Consider the following 23,079-nt stretch of genomic DNA (forward strand, 5'->3'; position numbering starts at 1 on the left):
GTGTTTACTGTTATTGATTTAAACGAGCTCATGTTTTCTCCTTGTAAGTTTTATTATGTATTAGTATAAGCCGATGCATTAAAGTAACGATTCTAAAATGGCGTCTTGTACTTACGTTGACAAATAGTACAGCTAGCATATAAAATTTCAGGTATAATATTTTTTTTAATTATTGTATTTAAATAGCATTCAATCATTACAATAATTATTAATGAATATTACATTTATTAATTCATTAATACTGCTTATGAGACGGTCCTTCACTAGAATCATTAAATGGCAGAGGTTCTCTCACAATATTTTTTCATTTTCAACTTAACAAAACTCAACACAATAAGAAACAAGTAACAATGGAAAAATAACAGAAGATGATAACAAAAAATTCGTAATAAAAATCAGTGTACACGTGAAGATGGCGTGAAAACAAATAGTGACTTATTATTTTCCTGACTACGATATGCGCGTGAGTAAGTATAGACGGCACTAGTGTGCAAGCGAGAGAACATGATAAGCGCCGCCATTTTAGATTCGTTTCTTAACAGATTAAAAGATATTGTTACTTATTGTTATATTTTGTACATAAATATTTTTTTTCATAAAAGCACGTAATAAAGAAATATTTTGTTTTATTTCTGATTAATCATCCTATTAATATCGAAATTTTATTTTAGAGAGTCATATAAGTATACTCTAATAAGAGATCTAAATGATTCCATTACGCTGGCACGGTGGATACATATCTGTCTTTAAATAATTATAACTGGAATCAAAATTTGTATTGCAGTCATGTAATGGACTTCAACCAATAGAATAACCACAGTAAATCTGAATAATACATAAAATAATATTGCAACCTTTAGAATAATAATGGCATCAAAGTCTGCGATCGCCCTCTGTAACGCAATAATGGAACTTATAATTTTGACATATTGGCATAAAACTCTCTCATACTCACTCAAGGCAAAAAGAATAATTCCAGTTGATACAGTTCTCTATTAGTACCGATCAGTAAACATGCATTCTCACAGCGAGCTCAGTGAATCCATTACTAGAAAAAGCATGCCCAAGAGTAACAATACCATATCTTTCATCTTTTGTTTCTATTTACCTATAACTAAAACTCACCACAAAAAGGATGTAAGGCTTACGAACTACCACCATTGTGTGGTTTAACTATCAAATGACAGGTCAGTATCACTCTAATCAATTATTTCATTATAATTTCCATTATAGTTTAATGTCCTATTGTTAATAATTACAGATACCCAAAATACCAAGAGAGTATACCGCGAGGTGAAAACACTGGCGAACAAATGAAGCTGGAATTATCTGTTTACTTACCAGGTATGTCAGTTACAAATATAAACGTATTCTAACCATTTACATTTACACTTAATAAGGGTATTTTGTTCCAGTTTCAACATCGAGGAGATAATACCGTAACCTGCAGAAGTGTCTCCCCGCTGTTGGGCGAGATGAAGCTCGGCGCCGGGGTCAGTATCATGGCTTTATACCACTCTGCTTGCAAACCATCGATTATTATAAATGTTCGTACAATAGACTGCCCATACATGTAATTCTCATTTAATTGTTTCATGAGACAAGGGTCCAGCCAGCGGTGCTGCTGCGAACTACGTAAGTATCTTCTCAAATCAATCATATAATCTGGTAAATGTCATTTTCCTCATGCATAAATATCTATTATTGCATGCGTTCGGAGCGGAGTCCCGATCTGTACACGAAACTCGCTCCCGTTTTTATTCATACAGATGCCGGCTTCTCCACCATCACTGCACTGATGTCACGTGAGTGCTTTACCTAATTCAAATAATTCTTATATACATATAATTAAAGCAATACACTGACGATAGTGTCTTTCTTTACTCAGGACATCACTCTACAAGGTACAACTCCAGCACGGAGGTATTTCTCATGTGGCGGTACCCTATACCCTGCTTTTGCATCACAACATTACACTACTTATTATACATATAAAATAAGGGGGGGGGGCCGCGGCCAGCCAGGAGTACCACTTACCTGGCTGCAAGTCTTCCCCCTTATGGAGGAACACTACGACCCGTTCCTCCCAGCGAGAACCCCCCGACACTAAACATCATGCGCATGGAACTATAAGTATCAATTCACTTGGGCTCGTCGTCTCGGAAGTCATCACTATTTGCCAGTTTGTACCAACATTGCACAGCCAACCATCACTCAGAAGCAGTTTGGCTTACATAGGAGTACCGACAATGCAAGCAAGATTTTTCTCGGCACTCCTGCAAAGAAATCGGCATATGTCACCGCACCTGCGTCCTGCCACACAAATCTGAAAAGTAGAATGAATGCGCAAAGATCTTATTTATTGGCAACACAATATTCTGGAAACTAGCTTATTGCCGATCATCAATTGTCGGGGGGAAAGGGGGCCGCGGCAGCCAGGCAGACCACCCGCCTGGCTGAAGATTTACCCCATCATGGAGGAACACTGCCACACGTTCCTCCGCACAGTTTCACCGCATCGTCTCGAATACGCAGCAGTAAGTAATTAATATTTCTTCTGTTAAATTTAATTCATTAAAAATTACTCTTTGTCAAAGATTTGTGTTTGTTCTCAGGAAGATTACGCCACAACTATTTTACCTATTACTACTAAAATAGTATATTCTGCTTCCTGCGTTCCAAGCTTGGTGGAGCTTGACGATTACTTCACAGCGTCATAACCATGGACAGGTAATTTCCCTAAATAATATACAAGTTATACTTCTCTTCGCATTTCGACTCATTTTTTTAAGAATAAACAATTTCTTTCGCTTAGTTATTTGGATATTTTGTTTTAGACATCATGGACTGCGACTAGACGAGGGGCAGCAACTGTAGCAGCTTCAGTATCCAGCGATCGCTGGCTACCAAGAGGGTCGCGCGGTGACGGTGAGCAGTCACAACTTGTTGCTTGGAGAAGGATTAGACAGAAGAATTCTTCTCATCACTAGTCTGCAAGCAGCGGTGAGTTATTCAGAACATTAGATTAAATAACCACAAAATCGATTTGAGTAGGCCTTTACGACATATTTCATAGCAGAGGCTTCTTGGAAACAGATCGCCGGATATGCAACATAAAGAAGAGACGTCAGAGCTGCGGTGCAGAGACTATTTGGAAGAGAGACAGAACCGAAGAAGACGCTCTTCGGCGGGCTTACATTGTAGATTTAAGGCGTCCTTTTGTAAAACACCTAATGTACCTAATATAAGTGTTGTAAGCTACCATTTACAACACTGATATGACATGCGTTGAATTAGTATTAAGGTATTTTTGTAATATTCGACATAAGGTCAACATTTTTATTCCGAGTTACAAGTCTCTCGTTGGTCGGTTCACTTATTTTTTTCAAATTGTTATCGGATTTCTCTATTCACATTTACGACAATTATTGGCATAACACTGAGAAGGAAGGGGCATGCATGAGGTGCTTAGCTCTGTGTTTCCTCTGGTACCGATGTGTTCCATAATACTTTATTCTACATGCTCCTCTTCAGGAGCTTACCTGAAGAGGAGAATGTAGTATTCTGTTTGCAGCATTAGTTTCTACTATCTAAACTACGTGTTCGGTGATCGTACTCGGATGAGACCAATTAGCTGTGTGCGGTCCCACATCTCACCAGAGTCTGCGTCTGCAGCGGTAAATGGAAACTTCAGCTCGGACCTCAAGAGCACCTCGCCGGCGCTCTCGGCGGCGACTCTTCACGACTAGCGCAGATCTTCCAGGTGAGTGTTTTCATTTACTGCTTAACTTTCTTATGAATCATAACATTAGTTCCGTTTATAATTTATACTACCACGAGAGGTGCAGAATTAGTGTAATGCATAATGATGAGCGACAGTGACTACATGGGATCCTTCATTATTGTTTATACCAGGTCCTATCAAACACAAAGTGACAAGCGTCGATGAAGGCGGTAGTACTGCGGCGGCGGTCTTCGCAGAACAGCTGGCGACGAGCTGGTGGTCGCGTCTGTGTCCTGGAGTCAGCCACACACGTGGCACACGTGGCACGCCAGGATCACTGACGTCACGTAGCGGCGCGTGATGCATCAGGCACGCGTCCGCGTGGTCGGAGGCCAGCTCGCCAGGACACCCGCGTGGGTGAGGGGCGCCAACCGTTGCGCTACCCAAATGTACGGAGTGAGCGCCCACACCTCATGCGATGGGGCCGCAGAATTGTAATAATTATAGATATCCATATGAGTTTAGGTTCGCGGAAAAATTACAATCGCAAAATATACAAGTTGTTTGTCTCTATTTACTGCGAAAATTCCTACATTTTGTATTGTATTTTGAAATGGATCCTAATTGTTGTACGTATTTTCTATGTTTTTCTTACAGTTTTATATAAAATGTAAACAACATAACCTTAATGTGCAATAAAATTTTAAATTATGTGTGTTTTATTACATTTAGTTACGGCAGTATTTATCTTTAAATTTGTTTCATATACCGTGTTAATATGTATTTATTATATTTGTAATAAATAGTATTTGCCATTATTTCGTTTCCCTTACTTATTGCCTTTTATTACAGCTTGCGGTTGGAAACTTCTTTGTGATTTATACTTACAACACTGATTTGTGAATAATATTTGAATGTTGTAATATGTACGTACGTTTTATGTGCGATATGTTGTCTTTGTATCTTTGTATTTTAGAATAACTTAATTTATAAGAAACTAGTAGAACACTTATGTACATATGTCATGATTATACTTACCTTTTTCCAAATGACACCTTAGCTCGAACACGTAAAATAAGGCTGAATATAAGATCAGTTAATATTATTGCAGCAAACTTACGATGGCTCCCATCCTGTCTAATACGCTAGCGTCAGTTTTTGAAAAGGCCCTATAATCTAAGATCTCGTACAGAATATTTATTATCTGCATCTGTTGGGTGTATATCACTGTATTGCACTATGTGCATTCTTTTGTCCATAGTGTCCAGTCTGCGCTACTCTGCGAATACTCCTGCGCTCTTCACTCCTCTCGCCTCGGCAGCGTCTGAGGCACATCGCTACTGTGCAAAGTCCTGTCTGCAGAACTGAAGTACTTCAATAAACTTCCAGCAGTCCCGCCATGTTCTGAACGCTCCTAGGCGTGCGCCGCGATGTGAACGTCTCTTTATAGACCGTGCTGGCACTCCGGGACGGAGACCACTTCAGCGCCAGGTTAGATGGTTTTCGTACAAGAAAGCTTCCTAGTAACAACGACTGTATTTGTATCTAGATAGTATTAAATTCTATCATGCGATTTGCTTCAACAGTTTCCGGTCGCGACCGAGGGTCTCCTCTTCCGGCACTGGCATCAGAGCACAGCACGCCTGTGAGCTGCACCACCACTAGCGGGCCACCTGACACTCATGTAAGTACATGTTCTGTAATATAATTGTATTGTGAATATCAAAACCTATGTATATATGGCAAAAAAATCTTAAAATCTAATCTATCTAATATTTTGTTGTTATAGATTGAAAGAACTCATTTTTTGCACGCTGGTGGAATGGAGGTAAAGGAATCACGTATCTCGAAACCGGAGACAGCACATCTAGTGTCAGCACTAGTTAATGAAACAGTCGTAAGTACATAATTAGAGTTCCTAGTCCTCGTCGACATATAATGTTTAAAACTACAGTCCTTACCACTAACCCATATACATTGGAATTGAATTCGTCTACAAACTGTTATCGAACACTGAGATCCTGAAAACCGTCGCCAGGAAATAGACAAAACCTCTGTCAAGGTCCTTCCTAATCGAAACAATCAAAATATTCCGCCGCTAGACTTAAAGCAATCTTAATGAGCATTGACAACGCCAATCCCCGTGTTTAGGGCGAGATTTTTGTGGAAAATGAATTTGACATGATTAAAAATATTGTCGTAACTTGTGAGACTGCAACTTAATGTAGTCATGGACAGCAATGTCAAAGCAAGAATTTGCGGGGCATTAAGAGACAGTAACTAAGATCTCAGGGTGACAAGCACAGTGCTGTTGCTACTGTTTATTGGCAGTTGTGACGGTTAGCGTCAGGCGCACAACTTGCTTGTATTATCTTTCACTTCTTTAAGAAAAGCTACTGGGAATGGGATGCTTTTGCACAAAGGTAGGAAAGGAGAGCAAAATCAAAAGAATCAATGCACGGAAGGTGTTGAATGAAACATAGTCAAGGCAACTTTCACTCACTAACGTTAGTTCATTCACTTTTAATAATTATGTAAAGTATTGTCACCAATCGCCACGTTTATACCACAGTGTGATGTCTGTTATGGTACGTGGCTGTACGAAAGCATGCAAGCGAAGCCAGGTATCTTCTGACAGTGATAAGTAATATGTACTTAGCACCAGTGAACTTACACAGTTACCCGCATACGTTCATATTCATGTAAGCATGCTTTTTATAGCACGTTATTTCAGGCACAAAGCATGTACGCTACAAGTTGTTTTATAATTATTATGTGTTAGTATACGCAAAACTTGTAAAAAAATTGTCAGTAACGCATTCATGTCACCAACATGTCTTATACTGCATAATTCTGACCAGTAAACTACGCAACATGTATAATACATGCTTCTGACATGTCGAGTTTGAGCAAGTTTCTGACAAACTGCATACATGCTTTAACAAAATCAACTCTTGGTTTAAACGAGGTGATTTGCATTTATAATCAAATAATATTATCTTTATTCACTCCAAACTTCCAAACTGCTTGAAGAGTAGTTTTGAGAAGTTTCAACATATTGAGTGGTTATTATTAGTAATGTAAGTCACTTATGAACCTAATTTTACGACTTTGTCTAACTACCCTTAATGTAGCGAATAGGCATGATTGGCTGCTGTTTAATAAAGTACAGCACTTAGTTCTGACGTATTTTAGATGAGTGTCACATTACAAGACATGCTCTATCGCGTATGAGGATTATATTGAGATTATATATAAATGTACGAGATGAGTGTCCGGTTGGAACTCACGGCATAGTTAGCGTAAGTAAACATAGTTGTAATAAGACTGCACGTGGCCACAACTGCAGCGAAACCGTAGTTTGTGTTTAAATACTTATCAAGTTACGAAGCGTCATGATCGAGTGAGGGTGTATAGTAATTATTGCGTTCGACTTGTAGTTGGATAATGTGTACCACCTCAACCCACGGCACCGTGGGGAGGGGTTTGTGGGGGTGATGAGGAGAAGTGACGTGTATGTAAAATTATCATTGTCTATGTTATATTCACCATGTGTACTAACTGTAACTATATACAATATTTTTCTGTGGATGTGTCTTTAGATATCTGTTTAATATGGTGTATTCCATCGTTATGATACTTCAAATATAAACGTCAAACTTATAATATAAAACCTTGTTTTAATTCATAAGGAATTTTACTTAAAAAACACATACATATTGAACTTTTCTGATCACTATCGCCCTGCCTTCATGGGGGACGACTGAGCGGTTATTAGTTATCATTGGTGTCACCGTGCTTTGCAAGCCGATTTTGAGTCGATCTAATTTGATGGAACCATCGAGCGACCGCCGGGCATACGCACGGTATAGCAAACAAAATTCTACGGTGGCCCTCTTCAGCGCATCGGGAACGCCTCGGCAGGCTTCCTCCGACGGAAGTGTATAAGTTACCGTCCACAGCCGCACCTGCGCAGAGTTGTCTAGTGCGTGGCGTCTGTTGTGGGGGGAAGAAGAAATGGCTGAGAGGCCGCCGAGTACTGCAGTAAGCTCTAGTTGTCAATGGCCGCATGATGCCTAACTTCCACGCTGCCGACCATCCTGGGGGCACCCCACAATAACGGCGGACTGCCGCCCGTCCGCAACCTCCCGATAGCCCCTATTAGTCGCCTTTCATGACAGGCAAGGGATACCGTGGTGGATTTCTCCAAACGACCCCAATACAAAAGGCGAACGATCATGAGAATCATATAGTATGTAACACTACGTATGAGCATTCTCACAGCGAGCTCAGTGAATCCATTACTAGAAAAAATATGCCCAAGAGTAACAATACCATATCTTTCATATTTTGTTTCTATATACCTATAACTGAAACTCATCATGTAAAGGATACAAGGCTTTAGAAGTACCGCCATTGTGTGGTTTTACTATAAAATGACAGGTCAGTATCACTCTAATCAATTATTTCATTAGAATTTCCATTATAGTTTAATGTCCTATTGTTAATAATTACAGATACCCAAAACACCAAGAGAGTATACCGCGAGGTGAAAACACTGGCGAACAAATGAAGCTGGAATTATCTGTTTACTTACCAGGTATGTCAGTTACAAATATAAACGTATTCTGACCATTTACATTTACACTTAATAAGGGTATTTTGTTCCAGTTTCAACATCGAGGAGATAATACCGTAACCTGCAGAAGTGTCTCCCCGCTGTTGGGCGAGATGAAGCTCGGCGCCGGGGTCAGTATCATGGCTTTATACCACTCTGCTTGCAAACCATCGATTATTATAAGTGTTCGTACAATAGACTGCCCATACATGTAATTCTCATTTAATTGTTTCATGAGACAAGGGTCCAGCCAGCGGTGCTGCTGCGAACTACGTAAGTATCTTCTCAAATCAATCATATAATCTGGTAAATGTCATTTTCCTCATGCATAAATATCTATTATTGCATGCGTTCGGAGCGGAGTCCCGATCTGTACACGAAACTCGCTCCCGTTTTTATTCATACAGATGCCGGCTTCTCCACCATCACTGCACTGATGTCACGTGAGTGCTTTACCTAATTCAAATAATTCTTATATACATATAATTAAAGCAATACACTGACGATAGTGTCTTTCTTTACTCAGGACATCACTCTACAAGGTACAACTCCAGCACGGAGGTATTTCTCATGTGGCGGTACCCTATACCCTGCTTTTGCATCACAACATTACACTACTTATTATACATATATAAAATAAGGCGGCCAGCCAGGAGTACCACTTACCTGGCTGCAAGTCTTCCCCCTTATGGAGGAACACTACGACCCGTTCCTCCCAGCGAGAACCCCCCGACACTAAACATCATGCGCATGGAACTATAAGAATCAGTTCACTTGGATTCATCGCCTAGGAAGACATCACCATTTGCCACTTCATACCAACATCGCACAGTTAACCATCACTCAGAACCAGTTTGGCTTACATATGAATACCGACAAAGCAAGCAAGATTTTCCCGGCACTACTGCAAAGAAACCGGCATATGTCACCGCACCTGCGTCCTGCCACACAAATCTGAAAAGTAAAATGAATGCGCAAAGATCTGATTTATTGGCAACACAATATTCTGGAAACTAGCTTATTGCCGATCATCAATTGTCGGGGGGAAAGGGGGCCGCGGCAGCCAGGCAGACCACCCGCCTGGCTGAAGATTTACCCCATCATGGAGGAACACTGCCACCCGTTCCTCCGCACAGTTTCACCGCATCGTCTCGAATACGCAGCAGTAAGTAATTAATATTTCCTCTGTTAAATTTAATTCATTAAAAATGACTCTTTGTCAAAGATTTGTGTTTGTTCTCAGGAAGATTACGCCACAACTATTTTACCTATTACTACTAAAATAGTATATTCTGCTTCCTGCGTTCCAAGCTTGGTGGAGCTTGACGATTACTTCATAGAGTCATAAACATGGAAAGGTAATTTCCCTCCAAGTTATACTTCTCTTCGCATTTCGACTCATTTATTTAAGAATTAACAATTTCTTCCGCTTAGATATTTGGTTATTTTTTTTAGACATCATGGACTGCGACTAGAAGAGCGGCAGCAACTGCAGCAGCTTCAGTATCCAGCGATCGCTGGCTACCAAGAGGGTCGCGCGGTGACGAGTGAGCAGTCACAAGTTGTTGCTTGGAGAAGGATTAGACAGAAGAATTCTTCATCACACTAGTCTGCAAGCAGCGGTGAGTTATTCAGAACATTAGATTAAATAACCACAAAATCGATTTGAGTAGGCCTTTACGACATATTTCATAGCAGAGGCTTGGAAACAGATCGCCGAATATACAACATAAAAGAGGGAGACGTCAGAGCTGCGGTGCAGAGACTATTTGAAGAGAGACAGAACCGAAGAAGACGCTCTTCGGCGGGCTTACATTGTAGATTTAAGGCGTCCTTTGTAAAACACCTAATGTACCTAATATAAGTGTTAAGCTACCATTTACAACACTGATATGACATGCGTTGAATTTGTATTAAGGTATTTTTGTTATATTCGCCATAAGGTCAACATTTTTATTTCGATGTACAAGTCTCTGGTTGGTAGGTTCCCTTTATTTTTTCAAATTGTTATCGGATTTCTCTATTCACATTTACGGCAATTATTGGCATAACACTGAGAAGGAAGGGGCATGCATGAGGTGCTTAGCTCTGTGTTTCCTCCGGTACCGATGTGTTCCATAATACTTTATTACATGCTCCTCTTCAGAGCTTACCTATTGGTAAGCTCCTGAAGAGGAGAATGTAGTATTCTGTTTGCAGCATTAGTTTCTACTATCTAAACTACGTGTTCGGTGATCGTACTCGGATGAGACCAATTAGCTGTGTGCGGTCCCACATCTCACCAGAGTTCTGCGTCTGCAGCGGTAAATGGAAACTTCAGCTCGGACCTCAAGAGCACCTCGCCGGCGCTCTCGGCGGCGACTCTTCACGACTAGCGCAGATCTTCCAGGTGAGTGTTTTCATTTACCGCTTAACTTTCTTATGAATCATAACATTAGTTCCGTTTATAATTTATACTACCACGAGAGGTGCAGAATTAGTGTAATGCATAATGATGAGCGACAGTGACCACATGGGATCCTTCATTATTGTTTATACCAGGTCCTATCAAACACAAAGTGACAAGCGTCGATGAAGGCGGTAGTACTGCGGCGGCGGTCTTCGCAGAACAGCTGGCGACGAGCTGGTGGTCGCGTCTGTGTCCTGAGTCAGCCACACACGTGGCACACGTGGCACGCCAGGATCACTGACGTCACGTAGCGGCGCGTGATGCATCAGGCACGCGTCCGCGTGGTCGGAGGCCAGCTCGCCAGGACACCCGCGTGGGTGAGGGGCGCCAACCATTGCGCTACCCAAATGTACGGAGTGAGCGCCCACACCTCATGCGATGGGGCCGCAGAATTGTAATAATTATAGATATCCATATGAGTATAGGTTCGCGGAAAAATTACAATCGCAAAATATAAGTTGTTTGTCTCTATTTACGAAAAATTCCTACATTTTGTATTGTACCTATTTTGATATGGATCATAATTGTTAAACGTATTTTCTATGTTTTTCTTACAGCGTTGTATAAAAGTAAACAACATAACCTTAATGTGCAATAAAATTTTAAATGATGTGTGTTTTATTACATTTAGTTACGGCAGTATTTAACATTAAATTTGTTTCATATACCGTGTTAATATGTATTTATTACATTTGTAATAAATAGTATTTGCCATTATTTCGTTTCCCTAAACATTTTTACATGCTATACCATGACTTACTTATTGCCTTTTATTACAGCTTGCGGTTGGAAACTTTTTGTGATTTATACTTACAACACTGATTTGTTACTAATATTAATGTTGTAATATGAATGTATCTTTTACATGCAATACAATAAGTTGTTTTTCTTTGTATTTTAGAATAACTTAATTTATAAGAAACTAGTAGAACACTTATGTAATATGTCATGATTATACTTACCTTTTTCCAAATGACACCTTAGCTCGAACACGTAAAATAAGGCTGAATATAACATCAGTAAATAATATTGCAGCAAACTTAAGATGGCTCCCATCCTGTCTGATACGCTAGCGTCAGTTTTTGAAAAGGCCCTATAATCTAAGATCTCGTACAGAATATTTATTATCTGCATCTGTTGGGTCACTGTATTGCACTATGTGCATTCTTTTGTCCATAGTGTCCAGTCTGCGCTACTCTGCGAATACTCCTGCGCTCTTCACTCCTCTCGCCTCGGCAGCGTCTGAGGCACATCGCTACTGTGCAAAGTCCTGTCTGTAGAACTGAAGTACTTCAATAAACTTCCAACCAGTCCCGCCATGTTCTGAACGCTCCTAGGCGTGCGCCGCGATGTGAATCGTCTTCTTTATAGACTGTGCTGGCACTCCGGGACGGAGACCACTTCAGCGCCAGGTTAGATGGTTTTCGTACAAGAAAGCTTCCTAGTAACAACGACTGTATTTGTATCTAGATAGTATTAAATTCTATCATGCGATTTGCTTCAACAGTTTCCGGTCGCGACTGAAGGTCTCCTCTTCCGGCACTGGCATCAGAGCACAGCACGCCTGTGAGCTGCACCACCACTAGCGGGCCACCTGACACTCATGTAAGTACATGTTCTGTAATATAATTGTATTGTGAATATCAAAACCTATGTATATATGGCAAAAAAATCTTAAAATCTAATCTATCTAATATTTTGTTGTTATAGATTGAAAGAACTCATTTTTTGCACGCTGGTGGAATGGAGGTAAAGGAATCACGTATCTCGAAAACCGGAGACAGCACATCTAGTGTCAGCACTAGTTAATGAAACAGTCGTAAGTACATAATTAGAGTTCCTAGTCCTCGTCGACATATAATGTTTAAAACTACAGTCCTTACCACTAACCCATATACATTGGAATTGAATTCGTCTACAAACTGTTATCGAACACTGAGATCCTGAAAACCGTCGCCAGGAAATAGACAAAACCTCTGTCAAGGTCCTTCCTAATCGAAACAATCAAAATATTCCGCCGCTAGACTTAAAGCAATCTTAATGAGCATTGACAACGCCAATCCCCGTGTTTAGGGCGAGATTTTTGTGGAAAATGAATTTGACATGATTAAAAATATTGTCGTAACTTGTGAGACTGCAACTTAATGTAGTCATGGACAGCAATGTCAAAGCAAGAATTTGCGGGGCATTAAGAGACAGTAACTAAGATCTCAGGGTGACAAGCACAGTGCTGTTGCTACTGTTTATTGGCAGTTGTGACGGTTAGCGTCAGGCGCACAACTTGCTTGTATTATCTTTCACTTCTTTAAGAAAAGCTACTGGGAATGGGATGCTTTTGCACAAAGGTAGGAAAGGAGAGCAAAATCAAAAGAATCAATGCACGGAAGGTGTTGAATGAAACATAGTCAAGGCAACTTTCACTCACTAACGTTAGTTCATTCACTTTTAATAATTATGTAAAGTATTGTCACCAATCGCCACGTTTATACCACAGTGTGATGTCTGTTATGGTACGTGGCTGTACGAAAGCATGCAAGCGAAGCCAGGTATCTTCTGACAGTGATAAGTAATATGTACTTAGCACCAGTGAACTTACACAGTTACCCGCATACGTTCATATTCATGTAAGCATGCTTTTTATAGCACGTTATTTCAGGCACAAAGCATGTACGCTACAAGTTGTTTTATAATTATTATGTGTTAGTATACGCAAAACTTGTAAAAAAATTGTCAGTAACGCATTCATGTCACCAACATGTCTTATACTGCATAATTCTGACCAGTAAACTACGCAACATGTATAATACATGCTTCTGACATGTCGAGTTTGAGCAAGTTTCTGACAAACTGCATACATGCTTTAACAAAACCAACTTTTGGTTTAAACGAGGTGATTTGCATTTATAATCAAATAATATTATCTTTATTCACTCCAAACTTCCAAACTGCTTGAAGAGTAGTTTTGAGAAGTTTCAACATATTGAGTGGTTATTATTAGTAATGTAAGTCACTTATGAACCTAATTTTACGACTTTGTCTAACTACCCTTAATGTAGCGAATAGGCATGATTGGCTGCTGTTTAATAATAAAGTACAGCACTTAGTTCTGACGTATTTTAGATGAGTGTCACATTACAAGACATACTCTATCGCGTATGAGGATTATATTGAGATTATATATAAATGTACGAGATGAGTGTCCGGTTGGAACTCACGGCATAGTTAGCGTAAGTAAACATAGTTGTAATCAGACTGCACGTGGCCAAAACTGCAGCGAAACCGTAGTTTGTGTTTAAATACTTATCAAGTTACGAAGCGTCATGATCGAGGGAAGGTGTATAGGAATTATTGCGTTCGACTTGTAGTTGGATAATGTGTACCACCTCAACCCACGGCACCGTGGGTAGGGGTTTGTGGGGGTGATGAGGAGAGGTGACGTGTATGTAAAATGTTTATTGTCTATTTTATATTCACCATGTGTGTACTAACTGTAACTATATACTATATTTTTCTGTGGATGTATCTTTAGATATCTGTTTAATATGGTGTATTCCATCGTTATGATACTTCAAATATAAACGTCAAACTTATAATATGAAACCTTGTTTTAATTCATAAAAAAAGTCATTTAAAAAACACCGCCCAGACTTCGTGGAGGGCGACTGAGCGGTGCCTTAGAAGCCTACGTTGAGTCGATCTCATTTGTTGGAACCATCGGGAGACCGCGGGGCCGAGTCCATAACGATATATACAACCCTACGCACGGTATGGCAAACAAAACTCTACGGTGGCCCTCTTCGGCGCATACGTATGAGCACTCTCACAGCGAGCTCAGTGAATCCATTACTAGAAAAAGTATGCCCAAGAGTAACAATACCATATCCTTCATCTTTTGTTTCTATTTACCTATAACTAAAACTCACTATGTAAAGGATACAGGGCTTTAGAAGTACCACCATGGTGTGGTTTTACTATCAAACGACAGGTCAGTATCACTCTAATCAATTATTTCATTAGAATTTCCATTATAGTTTAATGTCCTATTGTTAATAATTACAGATACCCAAAACACCAAGAGAGTATACCGCGAGGTGAAAACACTGGCGAACAAATGAAGCTGGAATTATCTGTTTACTTACCAGGTATGTCAGTTACAAATATAAACGTATTCTGACCATTTACATTTACACTTAATAAGGGTATTTTGTTCCAGTTTCAACATCGAGGAGATAATACCGTAACCTGCAGAAGTGTCTCCCCGCTGTTGGGCGAGATGAAGCTCGGCGCCGGGGTCACTATCATGGCTTTATACCACTCTGCTTGCAAACCATCGTTTATTATAAATGTTCGTACAATACACTGTCCATACATGTAATTCTCATTAAATTGTTTCATGAGACAAGGGTTCAGCCAGCAGTGTTGCAGCGCGTTTTGTAAGTATCTCATCTCAAATCAATCGTGTAAATCGGTTGTTATCGTTTTCCTCATGCATAAATATCTTTCTATTATTGCATGCGTCCGGAGCGGAGTCACAGGCCGTACACGAAACTCGCTCTCGTTGTTGTTCATCCAAATGCTGGCTTCTCCATCATCACCGCACTGATGTCACGTGAGTGCTTTACCTAATTCAAATTATTCTTATATTCGTATAAATAAAACAATACTCTGACGATAATGTCTTTCTTTACTCAGGAAGATCACTCTACAGGGTACAACTCAAGCACGGAGGTATTTCTCGTATGGCAGTAGTCAATACACTGCACACCCAGCACAGCTGTCAAACTTGCATCGCAATATTACACTACTTATTATATAAATCAAAAAAATGGGGAGGGGGGACCGCGGCCAGCCAGGAGTTCCACCTACCTGGCTGCAAGTCTTCCCCCTTAACGAAGGAACACTACGACACGTTCCTCCCCAGCGAGAATCCCCCGACGTTGAACTTCATGCGCATGGAACTATAAGTATCAGTTCACTTGAATTCATCGCCTGGGAAGACATCACCATTTGCCACTTTATACCAACATCGCACAGCTAACCATCACTCAGAACCAGTTTGACTTACATAGGAGTACCGACAATGCAAGCAAGATTTTCCTCGGCACTCCTGCAAAGAAATCGGCATATGTCACCGCACCTGCGTCCTGCCACACAAATCTGAAAAGTAGAATGAATGCGCAAAGATCTGATTTATTGGCAACACAATATTCTGGAAACTAGCTTATTGCCGATCATCAATTGTCGGAGGGAAAGGGGGCCGCGGCAGCCAGGCAGACCACCCGCCTGGCTGAAGATTTACCCCATCATGGAGGAACACTGCCACACGTTCCTCCGCACAGTTTCACCGCATCGTCTCGAATACGCAGCAGTAAGTAATTAATATTTCTTCTGTTAAATTTAATTCATTAAAAATTACTCTTTGTCAAAGATTTGTGTTTGTTCTCAGGAAGATTACGCCACAACTATTTTACCTATTACTACTAAAATAGTATATTCTGCTTCCTGCGTTCCAAGCTTGGTGGAGCTTGACGATTACTTCACAGCGTCATAACCATAAGGTAATTTCCCTAAATAATATACAAGTTATACTTCTCTTCGCATTTCGACTCATTTTTTTAAGAATAAACAATTTCTTTCGCTTAGTTATTTGGATATTTTGTTTTAGACATCATGGACTGCGACTAGACGAGGGGCAGCAACTGTAGCAGCTTCAGTATCCAGCGATCGCTGGCTACCAAGAGGGTCGCGCGGTGACGGTGAGCAGTCACAAGTTGTTGCTTGGAGAAGGATTAGACAGAAGAATTCTTCTCATCACTAGTCTGCAAGCAGCGGTGAGTTATTCAGAACATTAGATTAAATAACCACAAAATCGATTTGAGTAGGCCTTTACGACATATTTCATAGCAGTGGCTTCTTGGAAACAGATCGCCAAATATACAACATAAAGAAGAGACGTCAGAGCTGCGGTGCAGAGACTATTTGGAAGAGAGACAGAACCGAAGAAGACGATCTTCCGCGGGCTTACATTGTAGATTTAAGGCGTTCTTTTGTAAAACACCTAATGTACCTAATATAAGTGTTGTAAGCTACCATTTACAACACTGATATGACATGCGTTGAATTAGTATTAAGGTATTTTTGTAATATTCGACATAATGTCAACATTTTTATTCCGAGTTACAAGTCTCTCGTTGTTCGGTTCACTTATTTTTTTCAAATTGTTATCGGATTTCTCTATTCACATTTACGGCAATTATTGGCATAACACTGAGAAGGAAGGGGCATGCATGAGGTGCTTAGCTCTGTGTTTCCTCCGGTACCGATGTGTTCCATAATACTTTATTGTACATGCTCCTCTTCAGGAGCTTACCTATTGGTAAGCTCCTGAAGAGGAGAATGTAGTATTCTGTTTGCAGCATTAGTTTCTACTATCTAAACTACGTGTTCGGTGATCGTACTCGGATGAGACCAATTAGCTGTGTGCGGTCCCACATCTCACCAGAGTCTGCGTCTGCAGCGGTAAATGGAAACTTCAGCTCGGACCTCAAGAGCACCTCGCCGGCGCTCTCGGCGGCGACTCTTCACGACTAGCGCAGATCTTCCAGGTGAGTGTTTTCATTTACTGCTTAACTTTCTTATGAATCATAACATTAGTTCCGTTTATAATTTATACTACCACGAGAGGTGCAGAATTAGTGTAATGCATAATGATGAGCGACAGTGACCACATGGGATCCTTCATTATTGTTTATACCAGGTCCTATCAAACACAAAGTGACAAGCGTCGATGAAGGCGGTAGTACTGCGGCGGCGGTCTTCGCAGAACAGCTGGCGACGAGCTGGTGGTCGCGTCTGTGTCCTGGAGTCAGCCACACACGTGGCACACGTGGCACGCCAGGATCACTGACGTCACGTAGCGGCGCGTGATGCATCAGGCACGCGTCCGCGTGGTCGGAGGCCAGCTCGCCAGGACACCCGCGTGGGTGAGGGGCGCCAACCGTTGCGCTACCCAAATGTACGGAGTGAGCGCCCACACCTCATGCGATGGGGCCGCAGAATTGTAATAATTATAGATATCCATATGAGTTTAGGTTCGCGGAAAAATTACAATCGCAAAATATACAAGTTGTTTGTCTCTATTTACTGCGAAAATTCCTACATTTTGTATTGTACCTATTTTGATATGGATCATAATTGTTAAATGTATTTTCTATGTTTTTCTTACAGCGTTGTATAAAAAGTAAACAACATAACCTTAATGTGCAATAAAATTTTAAATGATGTGTGTTTTATTACATTTAGTTACGGCAGTATTTAACATTAAATTTGTTTCATATACCGTGTTAATATGTATTTATTACATTTGTAATAAATAGTATTTGCCATTATTTCGTTTCCCTTAAACATTTTTACATGTTATACTATGACTTACTTATTGCCTTTTATTACAGCTTGCGGTTGGAAACTTTTTTGTGATTTATACTTACAACACTGATTTGTTACTAATATTAATGTTGTAATATGAATGTACTTTTTATATGCAATACAATAAGTTGTTTTTCTTTGTATTTTAGAATAACTTAATTTATAAGAAACTAGTAGAACACTTATGCAAATATGTCATGATTATACTTACCTTTTTCCAAATGACACCTTAGCTCGAACACGTAAAATAAGGCTGAATATAACATCAGTAAATAATATTGCAGCAAACTTAAGATGGCTCCCATCCTGTCTGATACGCTAGCGTCAGTTTTTGAAAAGGCCCTATAATCTAAGATCTCGTACAGAATATTTATTATCTGCATCTGTTGCCTTACTGTGCTGCACTATGTGCATTCTTTTGTCCTTAGTGTCCAGTCTGCGCTACTCTGCGAATACTCCTGCGCTCTTCACTCCTCTCGCCTCGGCAGCGTCTGAGGCACATCGCTACTGTGCAAAGTCCTGTCTGTAGAACTGAAGTACTTCAATAAACTTCCAACCAGTCCCGCCATGTTCTGAACGCTCCTAGGCGTGCGCCGCGATGTGAACGTCTCTTTATAGACCGTGCTGGCACTCCGGGCCGGAGACCACTTCAGCGCCAGGTTAGATGGTTTTCGTACAAGAAAGCTTCCTAGTAACAACGACTGTATTTGTATCTAGATAGTATTGAATTCTATCATGCGATTTGCTTCAACAGTTTCCGGTCGCGACCGAGGGTCTCCTCTTCCGGCACTGGCATCAGAGCACAGCACGCCTGTGAGCTGCACCACCACTAGCGGGCCACCTGACACTCATGTAAGTACATGTTCTGTAATATAATTGTATTGTGAAGATCAAAAACTTTGTATATATGGCGGAAATTTCTTAAAATCTAATCTATCTAATATTTTGTTGTTATAGATTAAAAGAACTCATTTTGAGCACGCTGGTGGAATGGAGGTAAAGGAATCACGTATCTCGAAACCGGAGACAGCACATCTAGTGTCAGCACTAGTTAATGAAACAGTCGTAAGTACATAATGCGAGTTCCTGGTCCTCGTCGACATATAATGTTTAAAACTACAGTCCGTACCACTAACCCATATACATTGGAATTGAATTCGTCTACAAACTGTTATCGAACACTGAGATCATGAAAACCGTCGGCAGGAAATAGACCAAAACCTCTGTCAAGGTCCTTCCTAATCGAAACAATCAAAATATTCCGCCGCTAGACTTAAAGCAATCTTAATGAGCACTGACATCGCCAATCCCCGTGTTTAGGGCGAGATGTTTGTGGGAAATGAATTTGACATGATTAAAAATATTGTCGTCACTCGTGAGACAGCAGCTTAATGTAGTCATGGACAGCAATGTCAAAGCAAGAATTTGCGGGGCATTAAGAGACAGTAACTAAGATCTCAGGGTGACAAGCACAGTGCTGTTGCTACTGTTTATTGACAGTTGTGACGGTTAGCGTCAGGCGCACAACTTGCTTGTATTATCTTTCACTTCTTTAAGAAAAGCTACTGGGAATGGGATGCTTTTGCACAAAGGTAGGAAAGGAGAGCAAAATCAAAAGAATCAATGCACGGAAGGTGTTGAATGAAACATAGTCAAGGCAACTTTCACTCACTACCGTTTAGTTCATTCACTTTTAATAATTATGTAAAGTATTGTCACCCATCGCCACGTTTATACCACAGTGTGATGTCTGTTATGGTACGTGGCTGTACGAAAGCATGCAAGCGAAGCCAGGTATCTTCTGACAGTGATTAGTAATATGTACTTAGCACCAATGAACTTACACAGTTACCCGCATACGTTCATATTCATGTAAGCATGCTTTTTATAGCACGTTATTTCAGGCACAAAGCATGTACGCTACAAGTTGTTTTATAATTATTATGTGTTAGTATACGCAAAACTTGTAAAAAAATTGTCAGTAACGCATTCATGTCACCAACATGTCTTATACTGCATAATTCTGACCAGTAAACTACGCAACATGTATAATACATGCTTCTGACATGTCGAGTTTGAGCAAGTTTCTGACAAACTGCATACATGCTTTAACAAAACCAACTTTTGGTTTAAACGAGGTGATTTGCATTTATAATCAAATAATATTATCTTTATTCACTCAAAACTTCCAAACTGCTGGAAGAGTAGGTTTGAGAAGTTTCAACATATTTAGTGGTTATTACTAGTAATGTAAGTCACTTTACGACTTTGTTTAACTGCCCTCAATGTAGCGAATGGGCATGATTGGTTGCTGTTTAATAAAGTACAGCACTTAGTTCTGACGTATTTTAGATGAGTGTCACATTACAAGACATGCTCTATCGCATATGAGGATGATGTATAGATTATATATAAATGTACGAGATGAGTGTCCGGTTGGAACTCACGGCATAGTTAGCGTAAGTAAACATAGTTGTAATCAGACTGCACGTGGCCACAACTGCAGCGAAACCGTAGTTTGTGTTTAAATACTTATCATGTAACGAAGCGTTATGATTGTTTGACGGAGTATAGTAATTATTGCGTTTGTGTGTTATGTTGGTGATAAGTAGTGACGCGTATGTACAATGATCATTGTCTACTTTATATTTACTATGTGTGTACTAACTGTAATTTTATAATATATTTTTGTATGTATGTGTGTTTTATAGCGTTTATAAAATAATCATGTAAAATTAAAATAAGTGGCAGGAGCCATTATTCAATTCACATATAGTCAACGCTATAAGTTTACGAATAAATCCAAATGTATTATGTTATTTGTGTGTGTATCCAAATATGTATTGTATTTGTATCCAAATGTAGTATGATATTACTATATCCGCCTTTAGGAGACATACATCGGCGGATTATACAAGAGCTAAACATCTAACCAAGCTTACACTACAAATTTCGGAGAACTTGAAACAAATGTACTGTACAATGCAATGTGGAATGCACTGCACAAGTTCTGTTGTACACTGCACAATGCACTGCGCATCGCACAAAGCATTAAATTACAACGTTGAGCTAATTAAACACACCGCGCATTATTTGTGTAATAATTTTACTGCACTATAAATTGTGTACTAAAACTGAAACCCAAATCCTAATGCTTGTCAGTGTCACAGATCTTAACACATTGATATACATTCAATCAGGTTCACCAATTTGATCAACTACTTATTTATAATTGTTCTTGTTCGTTGATCAACATTAAAGTACTTACCTACTTTTAATTACATCCAAATGGATAATTGTGAATGTTTATCGATTTGAAATGTCAATGAAAATCGTGTGTAATGTATATTGGAAAAATAAATATATTCGAACTATTAACCTTTGAGTATTCTATTAAATATTCTGTGATTACAAACCTTTATTTCATTTAAAAACCCAGTTCCTTATCGATATTAACTTTAACGAAAATATGTGAGATGTTTATGATTTTTGAGATCGAAATTCAAGTAGAGCCGCCATTTTTAATAAACAACCCTGATCGCTTTTTTCGATCGATCTCAAAAATAGACCAATCAGAACGAAGCTTTTTTGACATGCTTACAAATGAGTTATTTTGATTAATTCATTCTAGGAGTCGGATTGAAGATTTAGATCGGGATAATTTATTTAAAATGGCTGTTAATAGGAAATATTGGCTGATCTGAAAATAAACAAATATATTGAAAATTGCAATATCCTTGCACAGTAATCAACACGCAAACCCAGTACTATATCAGTAGGATTTATAGCGGCAATAATATATAAGTTGCTTTCTTTAGGGGCCGAACAAGTATTACGTAACGCAATTTGGAGGGGAGGGGGGAATTTTAGTAAAAAGTTACGATGCGTTACAGGGGCGGTAGGGGGCTTTCGCACAACACATTGGTAACATTGTTTTTTATTGTAAAACAATAACCAAGACAACTTAACGACTTTCCGGTACTTTGCGTAACATAATTGTGAATATTAGAAAAAAATTACACTTTAGAGTTACGTAACTTTCTTGGGATGTACAGGAAAACGTTACGCTGCGTTACATAGGTGGGCGGGGGCTCAAAAATCTCAAAAAAATGCGTTATGTAATACCCTGGCCCCTTAAATACCAAATACGAAATATCCGCATTACTCAGTCGCTACCCTAACAAGATACAAATCTTGAACACTCAGAAATTAGAGGAAAATAAAGGGTCCGTCATCTAACGGACCATGAAACATAAATACAAACGAAATCTCAAATCAAATAACTAAGCTAGTACATACCAGTGAAAACATATAAATTAAGATAACTGGTATACAGATGTATACTTTTGGTACTACAAACTAAACGACTAAAATATATAATTCATTTATTTAGTTTATGTATCAGCTATATAGAAACGAAATATTGACTCGTCACTGGTATTTTGTGACGTGTGGCTACTGTAACAAGGCGATGCTAGTAATAAATAAAGACATAATATTTATACAATAAAATATCAATTACAGAACGACTAAGAGCTCACACTACACTATTTTCGTTATTTTTATAAAACTAAAATAATAGGTATTTTTACTCATATTTATTAATTAAATTTATCATAATTCATCAAAAATTTCAAACGATTAAAATCCTGTTAAAAAATAACAAATAAGCCTTTGGGTCCCGATGGAAGGGCTAAATGACAAAAACCGAAAGCAACACAATAATATCTGGCATACTGCTACGTCTCTCATATGTGAGAGTCCGCCTGGTTACGACCACAGTAAATTCTATTTCTGCCGCCAAGCAGCAGTGTCTAGTCACTGTTGTGTTCCAGTTTGTAGAACATTGCAGCCAGTGTAACT

General features: G+C 39.5%; 3 long non-coding RNA genes across 11 annotated transcripts; all 3 read left to right on the forward strand.

The window, feature by feature from the left end:
- Positions 1 to 1,275: 1,275 nt before the first annotated feature.
- On the forward strand, positions 1,276 to 8,963 carry LOC115455074. Of its 5 annotated transcripts, XR_005113180.1 has the most exons (13): positions 1,276 to 1,344; positions 1,416 to 1,805; positions 1,889 to 2,537; positions 2,616 to 2,730; positions 2,838 to 3,003; positions 3,097 to 3,763; positions 4,986 to 5,215; positions 5,311 to 5,408; positions 5,514 to 5,621; positions 8,242 to 8,324; positions 8,396 to 8,615; positions 8,750 to 8,785; positions 8,869 to 8,963. It is a non-coding gene; the product is annotated as an uncharacterized LOC115455074 (long non-coding RNA). The 5 variants fall into 5 exon arrangements; XR_005113178.1 differs by lacking the exons at positions 8,242 to 8,324; positions 8,396 to 8,615; positions 8,750 to 8,785; positions 8,869 to 8,963 and having other exon boundaries at positions 3,077 to 3,763; positions 5,514 to 7,397; XR_005113177.1 differs by lacking the exons at positions 8,242 to 8,324; positions 8,396 to 8,615; positions 8,750 to 8,785; positions 8,869 to 8,963 and having other exon boundaries at positions 3,080 to 3,763; positions 5,514 to 7,397.
- A 26-nt stretch (positions 8,964 to 8,989) lies between these two features.
- On the forward strand, positions 8,990 to 21,631 carry LOC115447432. 5 transcript variants are annotated; one of them, XR_005113171.1, is made up of 9 exons: positions 14,795 to 14,933; positions 15,005 to 15,400; positions 15,484 to 16,159; positions 16,238 to 16,349; positions 16,457 to 16,622; positions 16,696 to 17,396; positions 17,549 to 18,875; positions 18,971 to 19,068; positions 19,174 to 21,631. It is a non-coding gene; the product is annotated as an uncharacterized LOC115447432 (long non-coding RNA). The 5 variants fall into 5 exon arrangements; XR_005113172.1 differs by having other exon boundaries at positions 16,699 to 17,396; XR_005113170.1 differs by having other exon boundaries at positions 14,798 to 14,933; positions 16,716 to 17,396.
- On the forward strand, positions 12,154 to 12,564 carry LOC119190830. Its single transcript, XR_005113181.1, has 3 exons — positions 12,154 to 12,203; positions 12,299 to 12,396; positions 12,502 to 12,564. It is a non-coding gene; the product is annotated as an uncharacterized LOC119190830 (long non-coding RNA).
- Positions 21,632 to 23,079: the final 1,448 nt, after the last annotated feature.

The sequence above is a fragment of the Manduca sexta genome, chromosome 27 (genome assembly GCF_014839805.1).
Source record: "Manduca sexta isolate Smith_Timp_Sample1 chromosome 27, JHU_Msex_v1.0, whole genome shotgun sequence".
In the NCBI taxonomy this organism is placed as follows: Eukaryota; Metazoa; Arthropoda; class Insecta; order Lepidoptera; family Sphingidae; genus Manduca; species Manduca sexta.